Genomic DNA, 13835 nt, shown 5'->3' with positions numbered 1-13835 from the left:
AAAAAAAAAGGGAGAGAAACATTTACTCATCATTTTGATTCACTGTTCCGGACGATTCTGAAATTTCAAATGCCCTCGAGGAAAGAACAATTCCTATTACGTAAAAAGTATGATGCGAATCGTGTCTAAGCCAGCGGTTGCAAAAGATTCCGACCATAACGTGGTGCAAACTCGGAAACTTAAGAATGAGGAAGCGGCACGCTCATTTATGGATATTAATGCTAGAGCAAAAGTTCTTCTTTCGTAAGGCTGTGCAGGTAACAAGTAAAGTTAACGATGATATCTAAGCTTCGTAATTGCTTCGGCGGAATTACGAGAGAAAGAGATATATGTAGGTGTTGCCGGTAATTACGATGAAAGTTACCCGGGGCCTTCGTAATTAGGCTTCGAGAAAGTAATGGTCCGTGATTTAGAAAGAACAGTGAAAGGTTGATCTCGGGCCTGCCTTTCGAGCACGAAACAAGAAATCGTCCGGTTTCCCCATAGATCGTGGCAATTAATAATTCACGGTGGCAATCGGCACGCCATCTGCTCGTAGTGGGAGCAGTCATTAATCACCCGATAGCGTGGCTCGATAAAGAAGGGAATGGTAACGTCGATAAAAAAAAAAAAAAAAAAAAAAAAAAAAAAAACCGAAACGACGACCGTCGAGTTTCAGATAAATTTCCCCCCCCTGCCGTTTTCGCGCGTAGACTTTTTCATCGCGGAGCCTTAATCGTATCGGCGGCATAGTTCGAGGGGTGCGTGTTTCCCAACCCCTTGATTTATTTGCTCGGGCGTCCGAATTTTCTACCTACGGCCGAATAAAATGTTGCGCGCCGGTTTTATAGAAATAGTAGATTCGCGTAACGGGCGTTTAATACGCGTCGAGGGCCTTTACACTCTGTTAACGGGATCCGTCGATTGATTTGTTCCCGAAAATTGAGCACGGGGAAACAACGGCAAGGCAACGGTGGCTACGGTGTAAAAATCGTAGACAGCCGGGCGTGTTCTCGGTGGAAAAATATTTTCCTATATATCGGTTTCGCAGGTCGATGGGCGGAGATGCGAAGGGTGAACGCTGGTGAACGGAACGATAGGTCTGGCTCGATCAAGTTTAGAAATTTCGGCGTAACTTCTCGTGATTCGTAGCGATGTGATTTTTCGACTTTCCTCTGCGTTAAATCCGGCAGACTCGTTCGCACTTGAAGTCACTTTTCACAGCGAGTGGTATTCTGAAGTTTAACGATACTTAGCCAGTCATCATCCTTGTGTCCGGATCTATAAGAAGTAATTAATAATTCGCGTTGAGAATTGACGAAAATCTTCGATCAAATAATTATGCTCGTTCACTGAAATTCTATTAGGTGATCAGAGTTGCACTTGATTTAAGTATTATGCTTTTGCAAATACAGCGATATATAATGAGAGGACTTTTCGTTGAATGAAGTAGAATCCACAGAATTGCATATTCGATGCATTCGTATTTACTTGGATGCACGTTCCATTAATCAGATTTTTGTTTGTTGCAAATTCGTTTCATAAGTCGTTTCGAGAGAATGATCGAAGCTAAATGTACAATCGAATTTCATAAATTTAAACAAGAAAATTAGAAAGCACAGGCGAGCCTCTGTTTTGTTCTTTTATTACTGTGTTTCCATCTTCTGATCTTTTCATTATTTTTTCTTTGAAAGAAATAACTTTTGAAATGTATAATGTATAGAATTTTTAAAACATGAGAAACTCGATGTTTCAACTTTAATTTAATTAAAAATTAATAATTTTGATGTTTTATTAAAAAAAAGAGATAAGAAAAACGAATGCATTTACGACGTATAAACACCTAACAATATTTAATAGTTTTCATTATTTTTCCTTTGAAAGAAATAACTTTTGAAATGTATAATGCATGAAATTTTTAAAACATGAGAAACTCGTGTTTCAACTTTAATTTAATTAAAAATTAATAATTTTGATGTTTTATTAAAAAAAAGAGATAAGAAAAACGAATGCATTTACGACGTACCTAAACACCTAACAATATTTAATAGTTTTCATTCACTACCTGTAAAATGTTTCATACAAATATCGCAAACACATTTAGAACACTTTATCGCAACCCTCGATCGATTCTTGACGATTGTTCGGTTGTGTAATATAAACGAACAGGTTCGTTTGATTTCTACAAGAGTAGTGTCTTCTTATTTTTCGCCGGACAGTTGCAGTGATCGATAGATGACTGATAGCTCAATCTCATGAGCTTTCGCATCCGGCAGTGAAACTGGCAGCCTTGGGCCATGTGGTGGCGCGCGAAAAACGGTCCCTGGGTCCCTCGGTCGTGGTCGCCCGACAAAATTACAGAGTTCATTGTTTCGTTCCGACCTTTGGCATCACCGCGATTGGACGTGTTAAAATATCGAAGTCAACGACAAAATAATTTTAGAATTTTCTTAGGGGTTGAAGAATAATTTAATTTCTTGTGTAACCATCTCTTATGGGATATTAATATTTTATTTTATTTTCATTTGTATTATTAGCATTGTTATCTAACCTATATAGATAACAATATATTGTATTATTAGTATTATTATATGTATTATATAATTATTTGTATCATAGTATAATTATATAATATTATAATTATAGTATTATTATCGTGTTATCATTATATTACAATATTAGAATGTTACATAATTTATAATTTATATATATAATATATTATACAGTTAATAATATTATTAAATATTGATATAATGTTATGTAATAAATATTTAATATTATATCTTAGAATTAATATTTTAATATCAATACGTTTGCGCAGAAAATTTTGATTTTGATCAATTGATCCCTTTAATTCCCTGTATTATAACACAAATCATACTTTTACATTGTTCGACATGTCTCTTTTTTGTTCGAGATTTCGACGGTTAATCCTGACATTTCCTTTAGATTGGTACAATAACATTTAATAATCTTTCACGATTGATTCGAGAAGATATTTGAACAGTATCATTCAGTATAAATTTCTAATATTTTCACTATTTCTTGCACTACTTTCACCTGTGTCTGTCCATTTCTTCTTTTTTTTCCTTTAATTTAACTGACCATCGTGCTCGCAGCTATTGTTCATTCCAAAAGTAACAGACAATAAATGAATAAATAAATAAACAAAATGTCTGAGAACAAAGAACAAGCCTACTAATTACGTTCCGCGTACAACAGAGGATCGGCTGGGAAACAGTGAAAGGAGAAAATGAAGAGGCCGTGCCATTGATATCGATATTTATTGGGATTGCGAATTAGAGAAACCGTGGAGGAGAGAGCCGGTATTCGACTCGCGGCACCGAGAGGGTCTCGATCGACCCTCTCGATATCGCTCGTATCTCTTCTCCCCCTGGCTCCTCCGAGGAATCTAAAAGGATTTCCATCGGGCATCGATGATACTCGACGAAGCAAAGAGGCGGGAGTTTGTAAACTTTTATCGAGCTATCGAAACGTTTGCGCTTTCAAGACACTCTCGACGGTCGGCGTTGGCCGTCGTGTGGAAACTCGAGGAGGAAACCTCGTGGATATCGATGGGGACCGTTTCCTCCTCTCCTTTCCCTTCTTCTTTCCACGGTGTTTTCTTTTTCAAGCCAAAGGCTACGTCCTCGCAACATCCCCGTCGAAACTTGGGGATGGGAGCCAAGCTTTTTATTACCCAAATAGCCCGCGTAGAATTCTAACGAAGCACCGGCGGGTCGTTGACTCTCCCTCTTAACGAATTAAATTCTCGCTGGTCGGATTTCTCTGTCGCAATCCACCTGCCCTGTGTGTGTGTGTGTGTGTGTGTGTGTATGTGTGTGTTTGTGTTTGTGTTTGTCGTTCCACTCGATTCCTGTGTTATCGGATTTTCTAACAATTAGGTTGTCGCGATGCCTTCTACTGATTTTGCTCCGTAATGATGACACAGTAAAGAGACTGTGACTAGACTACGATGAAGAACAGACTTGATAGAGAGGATAGTGTATTTTATAGTACTATATAGTATATAGTATATAGTATTATATAGTAGATAGTATATATAATATTATAGTATTATACAGTATTATGTATTATACTATACCAAATAATATACTATATAATGTTATATAGTATATTATTTGCTCCATAATGATAACAATAGTGTATCTAAACTATGATGAACAACAGACTTGATAGAGAGGACAGTGTGTTTTATAGTATTATATAGTAAATAGTATATAGTATCATATAGTAGATAGTATATCTAATATAGTATTACATATTATACTATACCATATAATATTATATAGTATATTATTTGCTCCATAATGATAACAGTAGAGTGCATCTAAAGTACGATGAAGAACAGACTTGATAGAGAGGACAGTGTATTTTATAGTATTATATAGTAAATAGTATATAGTATCATATAGTAGATAGTATATCTAATATAGTATTATATATTATACTATACCATATAATATTATATAGTATATTATTTGCTCCATAATGATAACAGTAGAGTGCATCTAAAGTACGATGAAGAACAGACTTGATAGAGAGGACAGTGTATTGTATAGTATTATATAGCAGATAGTATATAGTATCATATAGTAGATAGTATATATAATATTATAGTATTATACAGTATTATATATTATAATATACCATGTAACATTATATAGTATATTATTTGCTCCATAATGATAACAGTAGAGTGTATCTAAACTATGATGAACAACAGACTTGAGACAGAGGACAGTGTATTTTATAGTATTATGTAGTATATAGAATATAATATTATGTAGTGTGGTGCTATACTAATACTATATAATATTATAGTATTATACAGTATTATATATTGTACTATACCACATAGTATTATATAGTATTTCATAGTATATAGTATAGTATAGTATACTTGTTCAAAATAAACTTTTAATAGGACCCGTTCCTCGAACATTTAACGAACAAAATTTGAGGACATTACTAGAGTTGTTCTCCTTTCATAAACATGTATTGAATTTTAAATCATGAAGTAACCAAGTATCGACTGGTTGGAAGGAAATGATTAGCTCAGAGGTTCACCAGTGATCCTTCAGTAACTAAGACTAATTGTAAGTCTGAAAATCAAGGTTCACGAAGAGTATAGCGACTTGTATCGGCTAACTATAGTCTCAACTACATAGGTCGAACAAAGAAGTGAAGACACAAATTTGAAGGTTAAATATACCGACTGCTTCTTTTATTATTATTATTTTGGTCACATTCTTCTATAGTTTTCGGGGAATTTTAGAAAGTAGCGGGACTTCATGACTCTCCGTCGCGTCAGTAGAATGTCAGACACCTGATCGATCCTCTCGAGTGGCACGTGGTTGCGGAAGGAAAATTCGCGAATCGAGTTCCCACCGCTGAAGACAATAAGAACCATCGCGTCCCCCCGAGCGATTGTCAGTCGCGAGCGTGCCGCGATACGTGACCGATAAGACCGCCGGCAGTCTTATTTCTCGTCGATTCGAACTCTTCTCTCCCCTGCTCCGCGATGGTTCGCGAACAATACGCAAATTAGCGTGTCGGTTTGCAAAAACAACACAGCCCCGGGGGTGGATCGGCGCAATCCATATCCATCGTGCCGCCTACGTGGCGAGAGAGAAAGAGAGAGAGAGAGAGAGAGAGAGAGAGAGAGAGAGAGAGAGAGAGAGAAAGTGGCCGCCAGGGCTAGTTCGACGTGTGTCTTTAACGAGGTGCAGCGGATGATGTTTCTTCGACTTTCGAAGGAAGCGCAGGTGTTGCACGCGGCTGGATGGCTCAGGGCTTGGCTCTTCTATTAAACAATTGCGCTGGCAACCGATTGCGGACCATAACGAATGACCAAACCGTATACGACAATTCGTCGCCTTCTCGTCGGTACGATATCGCTGGATAGAAATTATTGAGAAATAATGAATTTATTATTTGTTTCATCTGGGATATATATTTAATTTCGGGGGAAGTTAGAATGCTTTTTGATGTTTGATTGTAGATTGATTTTATTTCGACGAGGTCTGATTTTATTGTAAATAATACAAGTAACGATTCATTTGAAACGTTCGAGATGTATTTGAAATTTCTTGAAGTTTGAGAAGATCTGAAATATTAAAAATTTCCCATCGGCGGATCAATCGTGTTTACTGCGTTTATATTTACATTATACTTCTTGTCTTCAAATTACGAACGGCTGATTTTTAAATAATAGATAATGAACCTTTTATGTATGTTCTGCAAAGAAAGTACATTCTTATTGCACCACATTATTTCTCATATTTTATCACGTTTTCGTCAAGGTATATGTACATTTCATATCACGTTCAATCGTTGCTTAATTTTATAACGGAGCGTTCTTAACTACTTGCGCTGGCAACCGATTGCGGACCATAACGAGCGACCAAACCGTACACAACAATTCGTCGCTTTCATTTGGAACTCGCCGGTATGATATCGCTGGATAGAAATTATTGACAAGTAAATAAATTTATTATTTGTTTCGCCTGGATCATACTGAAATATACTTAAAACTAAGAAAATATTGCAAAAGATTTTCGACGCGCGTGGCACGTCGTTCCAGCGCAAGAACGGTAACGTTTACGCAGACAGATTCGACCTTTTCCGCGATCGGCCCGTGGGATCGATCCCCACCGATTGTCGAAGATCTCTACCGGGCATATTCCTGATTTCCGCGCCCTTTGACTATTCACCGACAATGCCGGCCATTGTTCTTCGCCATTGTGGCGGCGTTAATCTGCGTCGCTTTTCCACGTCGTGAGAATATCACCTTTCCACGCATTCGAGCCGATTTCGCTCGTTTCGCCTCGGTCGATGGTGGACTCTTGAATGAGTGGCGCGGTGGAGTTAGAGATTGTTGCACGCTAAGTAGGTTTTAGTATTATTATTAGGTTTTATTATTTAGTATTATTATTGGGTTTTAGCATTATTATATAGGATTTTTTTTTTTCATTCTGAGTGGAAGTCGTGATCCTCCATACCTCAGCCAAGCGTTTGTTGAAGATTAATCATGGGAAGTTTTCGTTTGATCGACCGACTGCGAGTAAAAGTAAAATCGTCATTTCTTAACAATTGGCGATTGATTTAATCGATTAATAACGTCGATTGTTAGTTATTGCATCCAATTTGATTATAATTTTACTTGAATATACTTTGAAATTATAATAAAGAAAACGGGAGATAGGAAAAGAGCAAGGATAAATACATTCGCACATATTTACATTTATTGTTATTTTGATTCTTTATTTTTTCATATTAACATATATATTTTCATATTATATATATATACACGTTTTTGAGGGATTTTAATGAACTGAACATTTTTTTGTACCACTTGAGGATAGTTTTCATCCCTTCAACATCGACGATTGCCGACAAAAATAAAAGATATGGGTGAAATATTTTTTTGAAAACTATATTTATGCCAAATTTCTTTATGCCATATTTGCTTTTAATTATAAATATAATTATTATTATGTACATATATATGTATATATATATTTTTGAGGGATTTTAATAAACTGACTGTCTTTTTATAGCACTTGAGGGTAGTTTTCACCTTTTCAACATCGACGATTGCCTATAAAAGAAGAAGACACGGGTGTAATATTTTATAATTATTTTTTTGAAAACTACATTTATGCCAAATTTCATCAAAATCGGTAACATTTCGATATGTGCGAGTATAAAGTCGCTGACAGACGCTCGACGTCGAAGGAACACCACGGTTGCCTCAGGGCTGGCGGTACCGCGGGCCGCTTAACGAGCTCCGTCAAATTCTTTTTTATTTTTTTTAATTATTTTTTTTTGTCCACGGCTCGACGCAATTAGACTCTGTCCCGTTGCACGAGGGGACGCGCGAAGAGTAATGGCGCCGCGGTAAATTGCGCGTGGCCCGAACGATCGTCCAGGACTGTCGAACTGGTCGGATCTCGTTTTTCCGCTGCTTCCCGCTGACAAATGTCCGTCCCCTGTCCCGTGTTTTTCTCGGGACTCTGTTAATCACGTCGTCACGCGTCACGCCGTATCGTTACGTTACGACGTCTTTTTAATCACAAGTAGGCAAATATGAACGTTCATCCAAATTAACGCGACGGTATTTAAATTGGAGCAACATTGTAAATATGGATGTTGGCAAAAGCTATTGTTCCAAATATCTCGAAACGCGATTTTTGAACGTCTACTGTTCTTCAACTCGCTAATTCGATAGTTGCTAAAATGGTAATATTGGTAATGGTAATGTGACATTATTGTAACGTGACGTTACGTTTGACCTGATTTTAAAATTCTAGTTAATTCTTTGATCTTTATACGTTATAAAACCAGCTTCTAATGACGATCGTACGATAATCGTAGAGAAAGACACGAGTCACAGCGAACTGTAATACTCTGTGACATTTATCTTCTCTTGATGATACATAAAACACGATTCTTTCTACTCTTAATATTAATGATACATAAAAACTAAAATTCGTGATTGTTCTTTAACTCAATATCGATTCAATTTTACTCTCCAATGCTTAATTGGTGCTATAGTCTCTGCGATATACAGTAAGGAGCAAAATTGAACCAATGAACGTGTTTTTCTAGAAAATAATAATTTATTTATACATATTCTAATAAGGAACGAAAGGAACATGTTACATATTCTTTAATTTAGCAGTAACATAGTTTCTGTTGTGACTCAATTGTGCACCACCTAAAAAAATAATAGAAAATTAGAGTTTTATAAGTGTTTAATACTTTGTCCATAAGCTTTTTGCAATTTTTATCTAATTAATATGTGCAACAGATTCTTTTACAATGCGTAAATAATTTATTATTACCTGCAACAGTGCCTGCATCGGTTCAATTTTGCTCCTCACTGTATGCTGTGTCATTTTGTTTAATTTCTTTTGACTAGATCGTTTTGTGACGCAGCGTCAAAAATATCGATCCTTCGATCGTCTTGTATCGTCTTCGTCTACGTTCGTACCGAGTTTTCGATCCCGATGGCCGCTCCAGCGCGCCCCAAGCATACTTCAACGCCAGCCACTCGAGGCTCGCGATTTTTCATCGACATCAGTCCTCGTTCCCCTGTAATTCTTTAATTTAATCGTGCGCGCGTTACGCCGCTCACCGACGCGACGGCTTAATAGATCTACGGACATTAGCCGTGGCGACTTAACAGCCGTCGGATCGTTCGGCTCTTTCGCGATGATTAACGCGAACGACTCCCGAACAACCGTCATCGTTCCCTCCGCTGATTACGTATTTCACGCGCAACGATTTCTGCTTCACGTTGTTGCAAACAACAGCAGATAATTTTGTCAAAAAACGGTCGACTACGAACGCTGAACTGCAGTTTTCAAACGCGTGAAGAAGAAAGCGATCGAAAAATTGACAAATTTGCATCTTGGCCGATCTTTGCCTTGGTCTTGGATTTTCTTCTCGATCTTGGGAGCTTGTCGCTTATTTATGGCCATTTTATTCGTTGTGACGGATGTAAAATATGATTGAAACGGAATAAATAAATAAGTTGTAAATACGACAGTTTAGGATTTAGATTTAATTTAATTTTGTCATAGCGGAGACGTATAATAATAAACTACGTACTTATTTTAATAAAATTAAAATACGCACTGAATTTGACAAAATAAAATACAAGATATAAATAATTATTTAATCTGTATCAAAGTATTGTACGTATAGATAATTTTTTAATTATAGTTGGTTTGCGTATTAAACAGAATATAACATGAAAATTTAAAAATATATACATTCTTAATTTGTCTTAATTCAGTGTGAAACTTTTGATAATTTTAAACTGAACTTAACTGAAACTTTTTGATAATGATTCAAACGATTAAACAACCTAAATTTTAAGTTCTCGTATGTGTACACAATTTATTAATATATGTATATATAAATTGTATGTATGTATGTATTAAATTCTTATATCTAATATAAATTACTAATATGTATAAATTGTTATATATAATTGTTTATGTTTATAACTCAAAGATATTGCTCGAGAATTGGAATTTAATTTTTCTTTGGAACCCGACATTACAAGACACGATATTAATATATAAATTTTAATATATAAATTTTCGACTGTGTTTAATATTAACGATGCATATTATCGTGTGTTGTAATACCACATGTACATATGGAATTTTAACAGTGATTTATCACTAGATTTATCATTATAGATATTCACTTGTGGAAATGAAGAAATATTTTATCGCGTACGATAATCAGTTCGTTTAAATCCAGGATTCAATAGGAAATTTTATACATCGTACAGCCAAGTGAGAGAAAAGGAATGATATTCGAAAGTCAGTACGATGTCGGTTCTCTATTCATACTTTGTCTTTTCATACTTTTACTTTGTCTATTTTAACTTTTCCTTGAACAAGAACTTCGGTAAATATGATCAAGTCATAGAGAAAGCGACCATATTTTCGTTACAACTTTATAAACAAAGCATTTACGACATACGATGAAACGAGAAAGCAACGATATTCTGACATTCTTTTCGTTGCAACTTCTTTCTCATTTTTAATATTTAAAATACTCTTCGAAACATTCATATCGAAGCTAATCTTAAAATTCGAGTTTTGAGTTTCTTCCACCCTTGCCCGCGGACAGAGAATATTCGTTAATAGCGAAGGAAGAAAGAAATAAAAAGAAGAAAGGAAAGAAAGAAAGGGTACGAGGCTCGACTTTGTTTTATTCCTTCGATCGATCAATCAAGCCTGAGCCTGACACCTCTCCCGGGAACCATTAACTTGAAACACGGTTTAACAGTCGCGGCGCGCTCTCGACTCGCGTCAAAATTTCTCCTGGATTTCTCTCGACGCGAAAGGGGTGAATGCATAATATCTTAGAATTCGCAATTCGTCTGTCGTCTCGTTTCGAAAGCGACGAAGAATTATTGCCACGGCGACGGTGTTAATTGCCCGGTTAATTAAAACGATACGTCGGATGTTTAGCATCGTGCAACGCTTTTCTAACGACCTCACTGATTTTCCTCCTCTCTGTTTCAGGTAAGTGGCCACCGATGATTCGCGGGTGAATGTTTCCGTTTCTCAGTTTTGGTGAGTAGAAACGATTTCTCTCTCTTTCGTATATCTTTCGTAATCGACAAACTCGATTAAGAAATTTCGATTTCGATAAAAGAAATTCGCCGAACATTCGGAGAGCTGTTAGGGAAGCCCTTGCGGGGATATTTTTGATTCTGAGCGACAATTGCGGCTCTTCGGTAATAATAGGACTCATTCAGAAGTCCGTCGAGTCAAAGAAGTATTCATTGAGAATTCTAACGAATCTGGCTTACATCTGGGACAGGCGCGGAACAGTATTCCCGTTTCAGAGGCGTAACAGTCTTCATCGTATCTTGGGTGATCCTCGACTAGAACCTCGCTACTGTAACAGATTTTTATGGTCAGTGTTGATATTTCGTGGTACACGAAAAACGTTAGTGTTAAAGTGTTAACTTTGAAAGAGGAGACGTAGGAATTTGCTAAATTTTAATTGAAATCTGCTCAATGTGAAATTTTAGTTAAAAATCTGTGCTCTTTCAAGTATCACTCGTTACATAGTTAATATAACGTTAACATATGTTATATATTATAACAGATTTTTACGATTGGTATTGATACTTTGTAGTATACGAAAAACGTAAGTGTTAACTTTGAAAGAGGACGTAGGAATTTGCTAAATTTTAATTGAAATCTGCTCAATGTGAAATTTTAGTTAAAGTCTGTGCTCTTTCAAGTATCACTTGTTACTTTATTAATATAATATTAATATATGTTAGTGTTAACATAAAGAAGACAATTACTGAGCCAAAATGTCCAAAATCAAAAGAACCGGTCGAATTAATTATGTTTTTCTGAAAAACATGAATCTGCATAAAAATCGAGTCCAACGATTGCAAATACCATCATATTGAACAAACTTCAAATAGTACAAATGGAAACTAATCCCCAAACTTAGAATCGCCTCAATTCACGATATACTTTCTCGATCATCATCAGATTGCAGATCTCGGTCCAATTTCTGCAAGCTCGATCAAGAAAATAAAAATGTACCTCTACTGTTGACCACTTGCGCTGGCAACTGATTGCGGACCATAACGAGTGACCAAACCGTATACAATAATTCGTCGGTACGATATCACTGGATAGAAATTGTTGTGAAGTAATAAATTTATTATTTGTTTTACTTAAATATACTTAATACCGAGATATATATTTAAAAGTGAGATATATATATATATTTAAAACTGAGAAAATATTACAATTTTGGAACAAAAAATTCTCGACGCGCGTGGCACGCCAGTCCAGCGCAAGAGGTTAAACGTTGCCATTGTATTTTTGATATTTTGTACATTGTATGATATATAATTCGTGCGTTATTTACATTCTCAAGAATTCCCATAAATCCACTCTATGATCATCACTGCTCTTCACATTTCCGAGTGAATTGCACCCATATACACACGCACACATACACACACATACACACACGCACACAAACGCGCAGAAACAGAACGGTAGAACGGTTCTCGATCGAAGGAGAAAGGATCGAGAGTACGATCTGATGGAGAGTACGATTTGATGGAGAATGACCGGGGAAAACGGCACCACCCCGTTGCTTTTAATGAGCATCGCGCCGCGTGCTCGATCCTGGGTCATTGTCTGATCCGGTGGGTGGAAATTAATGCGGTGTTAGGTTGGCTATCCGATCGCGGATAGCCAACGATATAATAAGATGTTTAAATATGCGACCTAACACCTGCGCCACCCCGGCCGTATATTAGCATTTTTCGCCGTGGCGCGCGGAAACAATGGAACCTCTATCGTGACTTACCTTTTACCGCGGACGCGGAAACCACGGATAGTATGGCGTTCCCTGTGTTATCACTCCGTGTTCCGTGGTACACGGTGCCCCGTGAGTCATTTTCCAGTGATCAGCCGATCGCTTCGGGTTAAGTTATTAAATGGTAACGTATAGTGCCTTTGTGAGGAGAGGCTGTTACGTGGAACGCGTGGGATTCGTGAACCGGTATCTCGCGCCTCTCTGCACGCGCACACGCACTCTATGGTATTAGGTGTACAAGTAAAAAGGAAAATCAGCATAAAAAGAAAAGTTCAGTAATTTAAATTACTATATAATATTTAATAATAATTATATTTGTATTTATAATATTTAATATTATATATTTATGTTTATTTATATTTATAATATTTAATATTATATATTTATGTTTATTTATATTTATAATATTTGATATTATATATTTATATTTATTTATATTTATAATATTTGATACTATACATTTATATTTATTTATATTTATAATATTTGATATTATATATTTATATTTATTTATATTTATAATATTTCATATTATATATTTATATTTATTTATATTTATAATATTTAATATTATATATTTATGTTTACTTATATTTATAATATTTAATATTATACATTTATATTTATTTATATTTATAATATTTGATATTATATATTTATATTTATTTATGTTTATAATATTGAATATTATATATTTATATTTATTTATGTTTATAATATTTAATATTATATATTTATATTTATATATAATATTTAAATTATTATTTAGTAATTATATTATATAATTAAATATTATATAATAATTATATCATATAATATTTAATTGTTTCCGAAGAGAAGTGGTGGGATTTAATATGTTTGAGAAGACTGTATTCCCAGTAATCGATGATATCTTACCATTTGTATAATTATCGCAACAAGTTCGTGTTGAAGTAAGATAAGTC

Source organism: Frieseomelitta varia, unplaced genomic scaffold, assembly GCF_011392965.1.
Source record: "Frieseomelitta varia isolate USP_RPSP 00005682 unplaced genomic scaffold, Fvar_1.2 scaffold_304, whole genome shotgun sequence".
Lineage (NCBI taxonomy): Eukaryota > Metazoa > Arthropoda > Insecta > Hymenoptera > Apidae > Frieseomelitta > Frieseomelitta varia.
Note: the sequence above shows the minus strand (reverse complement) of the source record.